The sequence below is a fragment of the Mytilus californianus genome, unplaced genomic scaffold (assembly GCF_021869535.1).
Source record: "Mytilus californianus isolate M0D057914Y unplaced genomic scaffold, xbMytCali1.0.p SCAF_6, whole genome shotgun sequence".
NCBI lineage: Eukaryota > Metazoa > Mollusca > Bivalvia > Mytilida > Mytilidae > Mytilus > Mytilus californianus.
In genome coordinates, this window is record NW_026262712.1 from 113,435,528 (window position 1) to 113,453,601 (window position 18,074).

At 30.5% G+C, this 18,074-nt stretch overlaps 1 protein-coding gene across 1 annotated transcript in view; it reads right to left on the minus strand.

The window, feature by feature from the left end:
• The window catches only part of LOC127704904 (uncharacterized), a 54,579-nt gene extending 36,822 nt beyond the window's left edge, over positions 1–17,757 (minus strand). The window contains exon 1 of the mRNA XM_052209138.1: positions 17,549–17,757. The gene's annotated coding sequence lies outside the window, so the exon portion shown is untranslated. The remainder of the gene's footprint in view (positions 1–17,548) is intronic.
• Positions 17,758–18,074: the final 317 nt, after the last annotated feature.

The following is an 18,074-nucleotide window of genomic DNA, read 5'->3' on the forward strand; positions in this document are numbered from 1 at the left end:
TCATAACATTGCAAAAACTGTCGAAAGTCGGAATCGGAAGTTATTTCGTTTATACGTTCTTATCGTCCTACAAATTGACATTTTCCATGTGTACATACACTCAATGTTTCGCAACTAGGACACCTTTATTTCACGTCTCACTCGAGCTTCAACAAACGACATAGTGTCACATCCTAGATTTAATTTAGCGCCATGTGGTGTGAATTGTAATGGCATTGGTGAAGCCACAGAGGACAAAGTGCAAAATAAAGCGAGATTTGACCGTTATGGAATATCCGTTCCACAGATGATAGCGGATGTGTTCCTGGTGTCGTAACTACTACCCCGTCCCCTTTTCCCGAATGTGACCTACCGCCTTATTATCAAGTTTGTACTAACATGAGCAACACGACGGATGCCACATGTGGAGCAGGATCTGCTTACTCTTCCGGAGCAACTGAGATCACCTCCAGTTTTTGGTGGGGTTCGTGTTGCTCAGTCTTTAGTTTTATGTTGTGTTTTTCGAAGAAATCATAATGTTGTAAATGTTGTTTATTGTATGGGTAGACGATAACTCGAACCGTGGGCAACTCGTACTCAAGAAACTGGTACTTTTACCAATTCGTACGCCTACTTTTTGTACCCATTTTTGTAGCATTACGTATCTTTTAATTAGATGAATCGTAAACTTAATTGTAATTTTGTGTTTTATAATTGATATTATCCGAGAAATGTATGAGGGTCTGGATGGGGTTTACAGAAGAGAAGAACATTTCTTTTGGAACCATTTGAGATTTATGAACAGCTCTTTACCAGTCTTTGCAGCAGATGAAACAAATTTATCAGCATTGGGAATTAGAAAATAAAAATGTTTTATAAAAGTCTTTACCTTGCCATACTGTAAATAGTACATTTATGTTATAGATATTAAAATGTTGAGTTATAATTTTGTTTCAACTAATATACAAGTTGAAGTTATTTTGCTAGCTGTTTGCCTGACCAGAACATGATAGATGTGTTAATGATAATAATGCAGTTTGCAAATTGTGTCTTATATTTTATAATGCATATACTTACAACAAAATAAATATGCGCACAATAGACACAAGTCTAAGTGACATATACTTCAGCTACATGTATTTGAAGATGGTCACACAAATTGTTTACATAGATGAATATTAAAACAAATATAGAATAAAGACCATGTATTTGGTCTATAACAAGTTTAATTGATATACATTTTAAAATATTTTATTAGGTTGTGTATTTGGCACAGATCATACTTGTACATACATGTACATGTACAAATAAAGAACATTTGAACCATGCGTAGATACATTTATTCCATGTATTTGGTAAAAGGTATTTACCTTTAAAATATATCTGGTATTTGGTTTAGAAAGTTACAAATTAACCATGAAATGCATGTAATTGGTCTATAGAATTGTATGTTTCAGACACATTGTATATAAGGACCTACACAAATAGAGAAAGACACAATTATTCCGTTCATATGAATAAATATTATAATCGAAAATATATAAAAACAAATATCTATAAATAAAAATTATGATAACAATAATAATGCATATTCACAATATTGTGAAACGATATAAGGCAAGCATGACATGCATGGTTAATTTGTATTACAAACATATTTTGTGAGCCAATATTCTTATTTAAAATGCACCTAAGGTATATTAAGACCATGCATTTGGTACATATCACAAGTTTAATTCATATGCTGATTTGAGTATTTATCAGCCAGGTATTAAGAGTCAAATATAAAAAAGAAGATGTGCTATTAATGCCAATGAGACAACTCTCCATCCAAGTCACAATGTATTAAAAAGCTAACAATTATAGGTCAAAGTACGGACTACAACACGGACGATGTATTTGGCACAGATCATACTTGTCCATACATGTATATATACAAAACATTTGAACCATGCATAGATAGGTGTATATATCACTGGTAAATTGTTAAGTCAGGGATTTCTTTACCATAAATTACGTAAAACGTTTACTAAATTCTTTCATAGATATAAAGATTTGATTAGTAAATTTGGCTTTACCTGTAGAAAACTGATTAAAATTGGTATTTCACATCCTAAATTTTACGGTAATATTGTACTTAAAGCGCGGAAATCACTATGTGATCCGTGTAAACTCATCGAACCTTTAAACAAACTTATTAGTAAAGGTTATCTTACCAATGTTGTAATTAGATCTTTGAATATAGTTTACATTGGCACTTATATCGATTTTGTCATCAGCAAATTAAAACATAACTAAATTTGTATTCTTTTCAAACGGGATTTATAAAGACACACCCACGTTCATTTTGATCTATGAAGAGGCTAAACTCCTAACTATCTTACTGTCTGTCGTTACATTTATTTTTGGCATTGCACAAGTCATGTCTTCTTTGACTGTCCATGACGTTAAAATACTAAATCCCTGGGATGTGTTTTAGTTGATTTTAGTCTCTGATGCATGATTTTTTATTATTAATTGTTTTGGCTTTTAACTAGCTGTCAGTAACTGCGAGTACTCTCAAATCGTACTTTCTTGTTTATTTGACCTGTTGATACTAATTGTAATGCTTTTTTGTTATTTAATGTTATTTAGGGTTATATCTGGTCTATATACCAGCTTTGATAAGTGTTTGGTATTACTATAAATTTTCACTTCGTACTATGAACATCAAAATTATTTATTTTGTAAAAATAGTTCCTTTCTCTATTGGAACTGTACACGTATACCTAACAACAAAATTATTTTCATTTACCTGTGTTTAAAATAGTTGCAAATGGCTGATATTTTTGTTCGAGCATATTGTCTTTCTTAAATTGTTTAACATTTCATACCGAAATAACATGTTACTTTTATTATTCTTCCCTAAGTTTATTAATTTTGTATTTGCATTGTATCATAGGTCAAATTTATTTGTTCATTGTATGTTCATTGGTGTTAATATGACCTTTGATTGAGTTAAGCTCTTTCAGTTTATATTTTATAGTGTGTCGTTCTATGTTGTGATGTTATACTATTGTATCAGAAAAAGGGTGAAGGTTTGGTACCATTAAAACGTTTAAACCCGCTGCATTTGTTTGCACCTGTCCTAAATCAGGAATCTGATGTTCAGTAGTTGTCGTTGGTTGATGTGGTTCATAAGTGTTTCTCGTTTCTCGTTTTTTATATAGATTAGACCGTTGGTTTTCCCGTTTGAATTGTTTTACACTAGTAATTTTTGGGGCCATTTATAGCTTACTGTTCGGTGTGAGCAAAGGCTCCATGTTGAAGACCGTTCTTTGACCTATAATGGTTTACTTTTTTAAATTTTTACTTGGATGGAGAGTTGTCTCATTGGCACTCATACCACATCTTCTTATATCTAGTATACCATGTATTTAGCAAATAGTACTTACATTTAAAAATTATCATGTATTTGGTCAAGAATAAGTTACAAATTGATCAGGTATTTGGTCAATATAATTTGCAGTTTAGATACATGAATACATTGTATACAAACTATCTTTATTAGTATATGATCAATACATGTTATATATATAGAACATGATTTAAGTATATGCCACAATTTTAATTCATTGTAAAGTTCTTATCAAGTATATAGAGTCAAATATAAAAAATAAGAAGAGACCAAATGTCACAGAAATTACCAACTATAGGTCACCGTATGGCCTTCAAAACCCATACCGCATAGTCAGCTATAACCCAAATAATTCAGTCCCTCCCCGTAATCGATCTCCCCTACTTGCGAGGTAAATGAAGTAAGCGAAATATAACGACTGAATTATTCGGGTTAAGTCAGCTATAAAAGGTCCCGAAATGACAAATTTACAAACCATGTATTTGACAAAGATCAAACATACACTTAAAGAATATTTGAAATCTCCAATGGACTTTACATATAAAATAAACCGTTTTGAGTTAAGAATAAATTACAAATAGACCATGTAATTGGTTAATAAAATTTGATGTTTAAATAAACATTGTATTAAGACCATGTACTTGTATTTGTTCAATATATATGTTATTTATATCCCGTGTATTTGGTAAAAAGAATTTAAAACTTAGTAATCCATTGTTTGGTCAATATCTGTTGGTAATAATTTTTCAATTGATGATTAGACCATGTATTTGGTCAATAGAGGTTGGTGATCAACCATAAATTCGTTCAATAGAATGTGTTTAAGATAATATATATATTTTTGTCGAAATCCGGATATGGTGTACAAATTTTTGCACCTCATGTTTGTGGTATACCATCTTTTCCACAAGTTTATTGTTTTCTGTTTGGTATTAAATTAATATTAAGATCCATTTTGTTAGATCTGGTGATCAATTTATTTGGCAATCGCCAATGGCAGTCAGCAGGGTTTAAGAACATCAGTTGTTCGACCTGTTAGTCAAATGCGTTTTGTTAAAATAGACTTTTTCACTTTTTTTGGTCTTTTGGAATTTGTTGTTTGTTCTGTATTTAGACCCCTCTACCACGAAATTTGTTTTACATGCACACGTATAAAAATTGCGATTTTTATCCAACGGAATCATAGGTTTGAACGTTGTTTTCAATTTAGACTTTTATATATATATATATATATATATATATATATAAGTCTAGAGATTTGCACAACGATACTAATATAAGATGGTATTATACGAAGATGTTGTTGATAAACACGATTTATTAACAACATCTTCGTATAATACCATCTTATATTAGTATCGTTGTGCAAATCTCTAGACTTATATAATTTTTTCCTTATCTGCACAGTATCGTCGATTCTAGACGATCCGGTACATAGTAAATTTGCTGGTTGGTCCTTTTTATAGACTTCTATATATATATATATATATATATATATATTATTAAGACCATGTATTTTTTCTATAGAATATTATTTAGATATATAGATTTTACATGGCCAACTATTTGTTAAATGGAATATGACATTTAGATATCTTCATTTCATGAAGACCATGTATTTGTTCAATAAAATATGATTTATATATATATATATATATACATTTTAAGTAAAACATGAACTTTTTCAAAAGACTATGCATTGATTTTAGTATTAAACCAAGAGTTCCAAGTGGTGAATTGAAGTCATCCCTTCGTTAGTTTTACGGACGCCATCAGTTGATCGTTATGGAATATCCGTTTCACAGATGATAACTGATATGTTCCTAATGTCGTAACTACAACCCCGTACCCTTTTCCCGAATGTCACCTACCGAATTAGGCTTATTACCGGGTTTGTAATAATATGAGCAACACTACGGGTGCCACATGTGGAGCAGGATTTGCTCACCCTTATGGAGCACGTGAGATCACCCCAGTTTTTGTTGGGGTTCGTGTTGCTCAGTCTTTAGTGTTCTATGTTGTGTTTTGTGTACTATTGTTTGTCTATTGGTCTTTTTCTTTTTTTAGCAATGGTGTTGTTCTGTTTATTGTCGACATATGAGTTTGAATGTCCCTCTGGGATCTTTCGCCCCTCTTTTAGATATATACATTTTATATTGACCATTTATTTGTTCAACAGAATTTTGATTTTCAGATAACGTCATTTGATGATGACCGTTTATTTGTTCACTAGAATATGATATTTAGATATACATTTTATGTAGACCATGAATTTGTTCAATAGAATACTATGTTTACATACATGTATACATAGATACATTTTTGTAGATCATGTACTATTAAAATATGATTTTTAGCTAGAAAAATGCATTTAATGTAGACTAATCTCACTATTTGTAATATATAACACCTTTTATAAGTGTTCAGTATGACGATAAATGTTCACTTTTGTTCTCGTACTAGGAACAACAAAATTATTTATTTTGTAAAAATTATTTCCGTACTCCATGTATACCTTACAACAAAATTATTTTTATTTACCTGTGTACGTTATTTTACTTGGCGGCATTTTGTCCAAGGTTATAGTTGTCTTTCTGATATTGTTTTAAATCTAACCCCCTTGTTTTATGAATTTTGTATTTACATTGTGTCATAGATCAAATTCATTCGTTCAGTGTATGTTCACTTGTTTTTGTTAATATATCTTTTGATTGAGTAAAGCCATTTCAATTGATATTTTGTAGTGTGTCTTTCTATGTTGTGATGTTGCACTGTTGTTTCGGATGGGGTGAAGGTTGGCGCCGATTGAAACGTTTAGGCCCGCTGCATTTGTTTGCGCCTGTCCTGGGTCAGGAACCTGATGTTCAGTGGTTGTCGTTTGTTGATACGGTTAATAAGTGTTTCTCGTTTCTCGTTTTTTATATAAATTGGACCGTTGGTTTTCCTGTTTGAATTGTTTTACACTAGTCATTTTGGGGCCTTTTATAGCTTGCTGTTCGGTGTGAGCCAAGGCTCGGTATTGAAGGCCGTACTTTGACCTATAATGGTTTACTTTTACAAATTTTGACTTGGATGGAGAGTTGTCTCATTGGCACTCATACCACATCTTCTTATATCTATGTATTTGTTCAATAAATGTAACTTATAAACCTGTATTTAGTCAAAAGATGTTGGAAAACATACCATGTATTTGGTCATTACATGCTACTTGTAGTCCAGTTATTTGGTGAATAAATTTGGTATTTAGTTATACATTCTTAAATTGGAAATGGAAACGGGCAATGCGTCAAAGAGACAACAACTCGACCAAAACAGAAAACAGCCCACGGACACTATGCATATATACCATGTTTTGGTCAATATCTGTCATACCAGATATTTGTTCAATATATATTACTTATAGACCATAGATTTGGTCAACTATGTTGGTAATAGATGTTTGTAACACAGCATGTATTTGGTCAATATATGTTATTTATATACTATGTATTTGGTCAATAGATGTTGGTAACAGAACATGTATTTGTTCAATATATATGTTACTTATAGATCATGTATTTTGTCAAAAGATGTTGGTAACAGACCATATTTTTGATCAATAGAATATACTTTTTAGATATAAACATTTTATGTAGACCAGGTATTTGTTCAATGAAATATGATTTTTAGATACATTGTATATTCATGTAATGTAGACCTTATTAATTGTCAATAGAATATGTTATATATATATATATATATATATATATATATATATATACGGTATACCATCTTCACCGCAAATTTATTGTTTTCTGCTTGGTATCAAATTAATAATTAATATCCACTTTGTTACATCTGGTGATCAGTTTATTTGGCAACGCCATGGCAGTCAGCAGTGTTTAAGAACATCCGTTGTTCGACCTCCTAGTCAAATGCGTTTTGTTAAAATATACTTTTTCACTTTTTTGGTCTTTTGGAAATGTTGTTTGTGCTGTATTTAGACCCCTCTACCAAGAAATTTGTTTTGCATGCACACGTATAAAAATTGCGGTCTTTATCCAACGCAATCATAGGTTTGAACGTTGTTTTTAATTTAGACTTGTTTATATATATACATACATTTTATGTACACCATAAACTTGTTCAATAGAATATAATTTTTAGATATATTCATTTTATGTAGAACTTAATTTGTCCTGTATTATATGGGTTTTAGATATATACATTTTATGTAGACCACGTGTTTGGTTATTATAACATATTTTTCGATATATCTATTTTATGTACAAAAAAACACCATGTATTTGTTCAATAGAATAATATTTTTTTTTTAAATATTTACATTTGTTCTTGAACATGTAATTGTTCCAAAAATATGATTTGTAGATATATACATTTAATGAAGACTATGTACATGTATTTGTTCAATAGACTTTACTGATAAATATGTATTTGGTCAATACGTTGCCAACAGACCATATATTTGTTCATTACATGTTACTTATAAACCATGTATTTGGTCAATACGTTGATTACATACCATTAATTTGGTCAATACGTTGATTACATACCATGTATTGGTCAATTGATATTACCGTTTGGTCAATATCTATTATACCAGATGTTTGTCCATATTTATTACTTATAGATATTACATTTGGTCAATTATATCAGTAATAGATGTTGTTAGTATCAAACCATGTATTTGGTCAATAGATGTTACTTATAGCATGTATAGACCATGTATTTGGTCAATAGATGTTGGTAACAGACCATGTACTTGTTCAATATATATATGTTACTTATAAATCATGTATTTGGTGAATACTATTTGATATTTATTTATACCTTAACAATGTATTTACTCCACTTTTTTGGTCAATACCTGTTATAACTGATAATTTTCAATAGATGTTTGTAACAGTCCATGTATTTGTTTAATAGATGTTACTTATATACCATGTATTTTGTCAATAGATGCTTGTAACAGATCATGTTTTTTATCAATAGAATATATTTTTAAGATATACACATTTTATGTAGACCAATTATTTGTTCAATAGAATATAATTTTTATATTTACACATTTCAAGTAGACCATTTACTTGTTCAATAGTATATGATTTTCAGATATATTCATTTTATGAAGACCATGTTAATTGTCAATAGAATATGATTTTTTAGTTATATATATTTATCTTACCTCCTATAGATTTCTGGGGATATGATTGGTTAAAGGACTTCGCTCTCACCCCATATGGAATTTAATGACCCCATATATATCGTATTCGGTCACTAACACACTATGTAACTGATATTATACATTTTATGAAAACCATGTACTTGTTCAATATAAGATGATTTATAGATATGTTCATTCTATGTCGACCTTTATTTGTTCTATATTATATGGTTTTTAGATATATACAATATATGTTGACCATATATTTGTTTAATAGAAAATTATTTTAGATATATCTATTTAAAGTACACCATGTATTTGTGTAATAGAATAAGATTTTTAGATGTATTCATATCGTTCGACTATGGAATTGTGCAAAAGAATATGATTTGTAGATATATACATTTTATGAAGAACATGTACATGTATTTGTTCAATAGATTTTACTGATAAATATGTATTGGGTCAATACGTTGGTAACAGACCATTTATTTGTTCATTACATGTTACTTATAAACCATGTATTTGGTCAATACGTTGGTAACAGACCATGTGTTTCGTCAATAGATGTTACATCATCTTGGTCAATATCTGTTGTACCAGATATTCGTTCAATAGATGTTATGTATTTGGTCAATATATATTACTAATAGACCATGGATTTGGTCAATAATGTTGGTAATAGATGTTGGTAATAGAAAATGTAGTTTGTCAATAGATGTTACTTGTAGACCATGTATTTGGTCAATAGATGTTGGTAACAGACCATGTATTTTTCCAAAATATATGTGACCTATAAATCATGTATTTGGTGAATAATATTTAATATTTAGTTCTACATTACAATATATAAAGATCACGTTTTTGGTCAATATTTGTCATACCAGATAATGTTTCAATATTTCAATTGTTGTTGGTAACAGAACAAGTATTGGCTCAATAAATGTTATTTATAGACCTTGTTTTTTGCCAAAAGAGGTTAGAAACGGATCATGTTTTTGATTATTAGAATATACTTTTTAGATATACACATTTTATGTAGCCCAAGTATTTGTTCAATAGAATATAATATTTAGATATATTTATTTTATATAGTCCATGTTAATTGTCAATAGATTATGATTTTCTAAATATATATGTTTACATTTTATGTAATAAAATTGAGAATGGAAATTGAAATGGAAAAACATCCCGACCAAAGAGCAGAAAACAGCCGCCAATGGGTCTTCAATACAGAGAGAAAATCCCGCACCCGGAGGCGGGCTTCAGCTGGCCCCTAAACAAAAATGTGTACTAGTTCAGTAAAAATGGACGTCACACTAACTCCAAAACATATAAATGAACGAAAATTAAAAAAACATACAAGACTAACAAAGGCCAGAAGCTCCTCACTTGAGACAGACGCAAAAATGCGGCGGGGTTAAACATGTTTTGTGAGATCTGAACCCTTCCCCACCACGTACTTGTTCAATAGAATATGATTTTTGTATAAATTCATTTCATGTATTTGTTTAATAGAAACTGATTTCATATATATTTATTTTAGGTACACCATATATTTGTTCAAAAGAATAAGTTTTTAGATATATACATTTGTGTTTGACCATGTAATTGTTCAAAAGAATATGAATTGTAAATATGTTCATTTTAAAACCATGTACATGTATTTGTTCAGTAGATTTTATTTATAAATATGTATTTGGTCAATACGTTGGTAACAGACCATGTGTTTGCTCATCACATGTTACTTATATACCATGTACTTGGTCAATACGTTGATAACAGACCATATGTATTCGGTCAATAGATGTTAGTAACATACCATATACTTCGTTGATAGAGGTTACTTATAGACCATGTTTTTGGTCAATTGATGTTACTTATAAAACGTTTTTTTGGTCAATAAATTTTGATTATAGACTATGTATTTGGTCTGTAAATGTAACTTATATATCGTGTAGTTGGTCAATAGATAATAGATTGTAATAGACCATGTAACTGTTCAGTAAATGTTATTACTAGACCATATATTTGGTCAATAGATGTTACTTATAGACCATAATTTATCTGGTCAATAAATGTTGATAATAGACCACGAATTTGGTAAATTTAATTTGATATTTAGATATACATTGTAGATAGACCATGTTTTGGCTGGTGGATAAAAATTGTCTAAAAAGAGTGTCTGTTATCATAAAAAATTACTTTATGCACAAGATATGAATGGCTGATAGCAGAAAGCTACCGTGCTAATTTAACTAAACTTAACTGCTTTGGACGGTTAAGTCTTTATTACAAAATGAACGCTTATTTTAATCTCTTACCCATACATTTGTTAATATTTCGTGCTCGGCTCATTCGTTTTATTTATGCAAAATCAGCTTTTTATTGAGGTTAATAATGTTATAAAGTTGCTGTAAAAATTGTTTACAAGTCATGTCTTTATGTTTATTTTGCAGTACTTGATAAGGCTGGAACTGTATCACTACTTAGATCTTTAGAATTTTCAACGTTTGTTCGTTTTATTTATTTGAAGCAGCTTATTGCTGAAGGTTAATAATGTAATATAGTTGCTGTAAAGATTGTTGACATTGAAATTGTATTTTTTTTATTATACAGTACTTGCTTGGACTGGTATTGTATCACTTCTTAGAACGGTACAATTCTTATTCATTACATTCAGTTTTTCACTCTATGTTTGTTTTATTGAGTGCCGAACGTTACCCATTCCCGAATATGACTGTTTTGTCGAGTGTGAATTTGGATTGCTATACGACGTGTCTCGGTATTTATACATCCAACATTCATGTATTTAGTTTTGTTTCTTTAATGGGTTCGGTTGGATATTGTGTTATGTCTTATCGTTTGTGGTTTGAATTCTGTATTTTATGTACATTCCACATATGTCTTATTTGTCAGTATAGTCGAGTTAATTTCCATTTTCCGTGGATAAAGTATTGTGTTAGTCCAAATAATTATGACGTCGTCACAGCATTAATTTAAAAATAGCCTTTCAAGACCGTCATAATCATGATAATTATTTAAACTAGTATTGTGAAAATTATTGTACATTTTTGGATCTCGTTTCATATAATTCTATGAATTTCAAGATTATATATACGTCACTGTTTGTGGTGTCCTGTGCTGTTGTTAAAGGAAGATGTCCGTTGTTATTCTGCGGTTTACATGTCGAATGTACTATTATATTATTTATTTATGAGTTTCTCTGTGCTGAGTGTTCTTGCGTTTGTTTGTATTGTATTTCTGTCACGTAGTGTTGTCATTTTAGCGATATTTTCTAACATTGCCATATAAGCGGGAAGTTTGGCTAGCCATAAAACCAGGTTCAACCAACCATTTTTTCTTAAAATGTCCTGTACCAAGTCAGGAATATGGCAGTTGTTATCAAAAAGTCCGTTTCTATGTATGTTGGCGATTGTTTTTGTTGCACTTCAGTGTTTCTGTTGTTCCGTTGTTTTTTTCTTATAGTTGATGTGTTTCCCTCGGTTTTAGTTTGTAACCCGGTTTTGTTTTCTCTCAATCGATTAATGACTTTTAAACAGCGGTATACTACTGTTGCCTTTATTTGTTTATTCAAAAGCAGTTATTGTTGAAGGAAAATTGTATTAACAGATATAAGAAGATGTGGTATGAGTGCCAATGAGACAACTCTCCCTCCAAGTCAAAATTTATAAAAGTAAACCATTATAGGTCACAGTACGGTCTTCAACACGGAGCCTTGGCTCACAACGAACAGCAACTATAATGTTTATTTAGCAGTACTGGTATTGTATCATTTCTTAGAACATATAAAATATCATCTATCACATTTGGTATTTTCACTGTTTGTTTGTTTTATTTATTTGAATACAGTTTTTCATTGAAGGATAATACTGTTATAAAGTTGCTGTAACAATTGTAATTAAGGACACTGCCTTAATGTGTATTTCGCAGTACTTACTTGGGCTGGTATTGTATCACTTATTAGAACCGTTCAAATATTATATGTTTATAATATATTATATTTTACTGTTAGTTAGACATAGATTGAGCTCGAACGTATATAGCTAAAATAGCAAATAGTACAATTTGTATTCGCATTAATCTCTTATGACTGTCGTTTACCATATGGGTATGCTTTAAACTCATATTTTCTATTTTTTGTCAAGTGCTTGGCCTTTGTGGGGTAGGAAAGATGTATTTCATTACATCTTTCCTGGTGGCTAAGTTGACCCCTTCCTAGGCCAAGCTATTGTATTATGTATTATTGTATTATAGTTTTATGTTTTTTCATTCATTATTGTCTTGTTGTACAAATGTATATGTACAAAGTATATATTGTTTACTTTTATATGAAACATTTGTTTACTCTGAATAAGTAAAAATTTCGCAATTCACCTTCTGGTTTCTCTTTTCATTTATGCATTGCCCAGTAGAATGTAAAATACATGAGCTACTCGCCAATTCATACAAGTGAATGTTAAACCTCTGCTGGTTTGTGTGGTTGTACGAGGAAAGCATAACGAGTTAATTATATCCCTCGTATCAACCAATCAAAGTCCGGCCTTAAACGTGAAGTATTATAATAACTTCTGACAAATTATCTGATAAATTGTATGGCAAGTATTTGACTCATGTTATTGTGGTCATTGTGATTAACATTATTCATTGGCCATACTTGGGTTATAACATGAAAACTCATCTTGAAGTGACTAGCATTAACAAACTAATAACTGTTAGTTAACTTTTGAAAATATTTAAAGATTTTTTTTTATAAGATTGTTAGTTTCATTCCTTTCTGTTACACAATGTCGATTGAGTAGTAAAGTATACTGTCGCTAAATTAAAATATTTCTAACATGTCTTTTGACGTTTACGAAATAATTGGATGGTCATATTCATTAAAGTAGGAAGGTACACACAGTTGTGGTGGAGTCATTAAACAAACCAGATAAGTGAAAAAGATCAATACGTATATCGATTTGAGGGAACAGCCTACGGTGACAAAAGGCTATAACGACACACGTACCCTCATCAAATGCAAGTTGACTGCAAAATGACATTTAACTACATCCATTGAAATATTTTGTTATTCACTAATTAATCTTTCATCACGCTTGCATTTTCATTATCTAACACTTATTACGGTAAATGGGGTTACCATTTTGTTTATAAATATATCAGACAGGTAGATTAAATCAATAAATATGTTAATATATTTATAAATAACACAGTGCTGTTCATCGTTATTAGGTTAACCAATATGAGGATAATGCGTATAGTGACATAAAACTGTAATGATACGCGAAAATGCATGTATTAAAATACATGAATTTTTTGCAGACTTTAGGGTCTTGTTATCAATAAAAGGAAAACATTTGCTATTTTCAATGAAGATTTTTCGCATAATAAAGAATTTAATAGTTTTTTTTACCAATTACACGTTTAAGATTGTTTTAATAGACAGGTGGTGGAATGGACACGTCATTTAAACAAATCACAATCGCCATAAAACACAAAAAGGTTTAAATTGACGGTTATTCAGATATGACCCTAGAATTTCTTTATTTAAGAACAATTTAAATCCTGTATAGGAAATTGTTTTTGAATAATAAATATCTTCGTACGGAGTAGGCAAAATACAAATTAATTCAGAAGATGTGGTATAAATATTTGCCAATAGCCAGCTACAGCAGTTCCATAAATGACAAAAATTCAACCGATTCCAATAAAAATACTAACTAAAATATATAACGACCTGATATATGACAAAATAAAAATTAATCACAAATATGACAGACAACAACCAGATGCAACACCTCAAATAAAAACTTCTGACAAAGGACACACATTAAAGGTGGCCAAGCGCACTTAAAAATATAAGCAAATACAAGGTTTTAATAAATGTAATGCAGTACAGTTTTAGTTGTGTTTTAATTTATCAAAAACAAATACGATGTAAGTACATGTACCTTTAAAAATAATATTCAACGACATTACTTAGATGTGAAATTTATATCCTTTAGGAATAAGTTTATTCAAATGATCAACGAGATAACATTGATTCTGTCTAGATGTAGGGCTTTATAAACAGCATAATAGTAAGGATTAGGATGTGATTAACTGTTTTAGTGATTTGACCCCTTACATTGCAAAAACGTAAAACCCTCAAACCTTTCAGACGTATTCTTGTTTTGTCAATAACTGAATAAGATGATAGTACACAGTATCTGACTTATCTGATCAGTTTTGATGTAGAATTTTGCGTCGCGAAGACATTCTTGTACGCTTACTATCACAAAACAACGAAATTACATATCAACGAAAATACAATTTGTCCTCAACCAACGAAAATAATTGAATCCACAGTATAATAAATATAAATAGTATCGATATTTTGGGGTTTGCTAATTCATTCTGCTATCGGAATATGCAAACGTATAACATAATACTTAGTCTGCTGTGTGTTCGGTTGTTGGTTGCAGTCGTTTAAGAATAAAGAATATTTTGATCAAATAAATACCACATAATACAAATAAAACAGTAGTAACTTAAAAATTCGAGAAAACGATATAATGTTAAATGCAATTGAGAAAGAGGACGTCAATTACAATTACGAGAATTTTTTTCTTTCTTCTCATACATATTATATATATGAAAAAGAGTTAATTACCATATTTTAATCCATAAATCGTAACTTAAAACGCCATGCCAAAAAAAAAAATAAAACATTTTCATAAATACAGAGTATATATGACTCTTCTTGTACAAGGTTACCCAAAAGGGTAATAATTATATGTCGATGAGCTGCATTACTAAAAGCTCTTTATGATGTTTTCATTGGTATGTGGTACCATGAAAATGGTACTTCCTAGAAGACATAAACATTGCTTAAATGAGCCTTTCAAACTTTCAACGACGGGGTTAATGTTTTACCCCACAAAAGATCTCAATTATTGAAAATTTAAATCTAACGTTTTGAGTATTTTATTTCCAATTGTGACATTTTGAATGAGTGTTAATTCACATGGTGATGGTGTGTTATGCAGGAGACACTTACCCTGTCGACACACCCGGTTGTGATCCTTTGGGAATTCATGCGAGTTTCCCTCAGTTTCTGTTTGTTACCTTGATATGTCTCTAAATTATCGATTTACTAGAAAAATAAAGTATTGTCGCCTAAATGCTCTCTGCAATACCCTATTAAGAACTAATTAATCGGTTCACAAAAGACTTTTTAAGAGCAAACGTTTTCATTTATTATTGGCTTTTTTCCCCTCGTCATTATAAAAATAAACTATGTTCTACTCAACACAAATCAATGACAAGTTGATGAAAAATTTAATCGATCGATCGAATATTTAAAACTTTAAATCAAATTGATAATATGTGTCAAATACTGCTATGTTTTTCCCTTTTCAATTATTCAGCTTTAAACATCTACAATGTTCATGAAATAAAATTGAGAATGGAAATGAGGAATATGTCAAAGAGACAACAACCCGACCCAAATGCAGAAAACAGCCGAAGGCCATCAATGGGTCTTCAACACAGCGAGAAAATCCCGCACCCGGAGGCGGGCTTCAGCTGGCTCCTAAATAAAATGTGTACTAGTTCAGTGAAAATGAACGTCATACTAAACTCCAAAACATATAAATGAACTAAAATTAAAAATCATACAAGACTAACAAAGCTCATATTTTACTCGAAATCATCTTCAATGTTTATACATACCAAAGATATTTTGTTAATTTTACTTTGTTTGTATCAATCAGGTTTCTAGTCCGTCGAAATAATCTCCACATTAGGCCACCTATTTGATTTGTTGGATCGTGAAAATAGAACCCATTTATTTATCCACACGGCATCATTACAATCCTTATATGACAGTTATTCTTTAAACGACAAATGTATTTACTAGCTATAAAGCATCATTTGATGTACTTAAAAAGTTTTCAGAGTTTAAGGACTAAATATTTACATTACACACACAAAAAACATCGTTCTTTGCAGTTAAACATACAAAAGAACCACAAGTAAAAGAAAAATAAAGGGCTTCTTAGTGGGCGGTATGTCCGACTTATTGCTCATTTATTTAAGAATTTCCCCCAAAAAAATGTGCCAAGGACAGAGATGCTAATCAATGATTTCAAAAGATCAATCTTTCTTTTTTTACCGTGAATATTTTTTCTGTGGAATTTATGATTATGTCGATTAAAGATCCAAATGTATTTGCACCAAAAGTACAAATTTCTCGAAGCTCCATACTATAACCTGAGTATAAACACGTATATTTGATGCAAACAATCCTAAATTATGCACTTACATTAAACGTTGAAAGGCCATAGTAACAGATATACATATTTCAAATATACCAACGTTTTCTACCTGATCTATTACAGAGTTCATTTCTTTTGTTATCGAAGTAGATATCAACCTGTGCATGTAGTTATGTAATACTTGTTATCTCATGTTTAAAGTGGCATTTCAAATGTGTTATTTAAAACAAATCCACTCAAGTTCAATCAATACAATGTAGCCGTAATGAAATTATTCGTGTAGAAACTAAATCTAAAACTTGTTCAACCCAAATCAGAATAACTATTAACTATTCTAGTCCTTCCAACGCGCTTTTTTTTTGTTTTGATTTGCCTGAAGTGACAGTTCTTTTCTGAGTTCTCAATAAGACTTGCAATTACCAGCTTTATTGAAAACATGTCCAAGTGATAACTTCAATAAAGCTGTAACTATTATATTGAAACATATTGTTTTAAATGTAGTAACGAAACAATGTTTCTGCTCTTTGGTCGGGTTGTTGTCTCTTTAACACATTCCCCATTTCCATTCTCAATTTTAATTAAAAATAAACTATTAGCACACATTTTGCTATTATAGCGGTAGTAGTTTTGTTTTTATCATAAATTTTCTATTGTCAAGACATTGCACACGATAGGCCTGAAAAGACTTGTCGATTCATGAAAACCATACGCAAGGATTTTAATACTCACCGACATCTGTATTTGTAACACAAAATGCTTTCAAATGCTTCTTAAAGATCGCCTCTACTCCGTATCTGCGTAACTATTAATTCACTTGTCTCATAATCATTGTTCTAACACACAACTTATGGAAAATACAAATAACCGGTCAAAAAATATTAATACGTTAAAACACTCATATATGTATTGGATATATGTCAGCGAGTAACCCCAGGTAATATATACTTTTGTGTGACAAAAATACACTAGATCATACATGTGTTAATCACTTCCTGGTCATGAACTAGATATCAACAAAACACATATCCTCTACCCGGAATGAATTATTTCAATGAAATAACATTCATGTTGAAGTGCCAACAAATTGAAAAAGTACAACACAAATAAAATTCTTTTAGTACCCTTTTCTATTGAACTGTGATATTTCATAGTCTTTATGGTATTCAATGTATTCTAGGGTATTTTATTGAGTTTTAGGATTGCTAATAGCATAAACGGTACCAATTTTTCTGCACCGGATGCGCATTTCGACAAT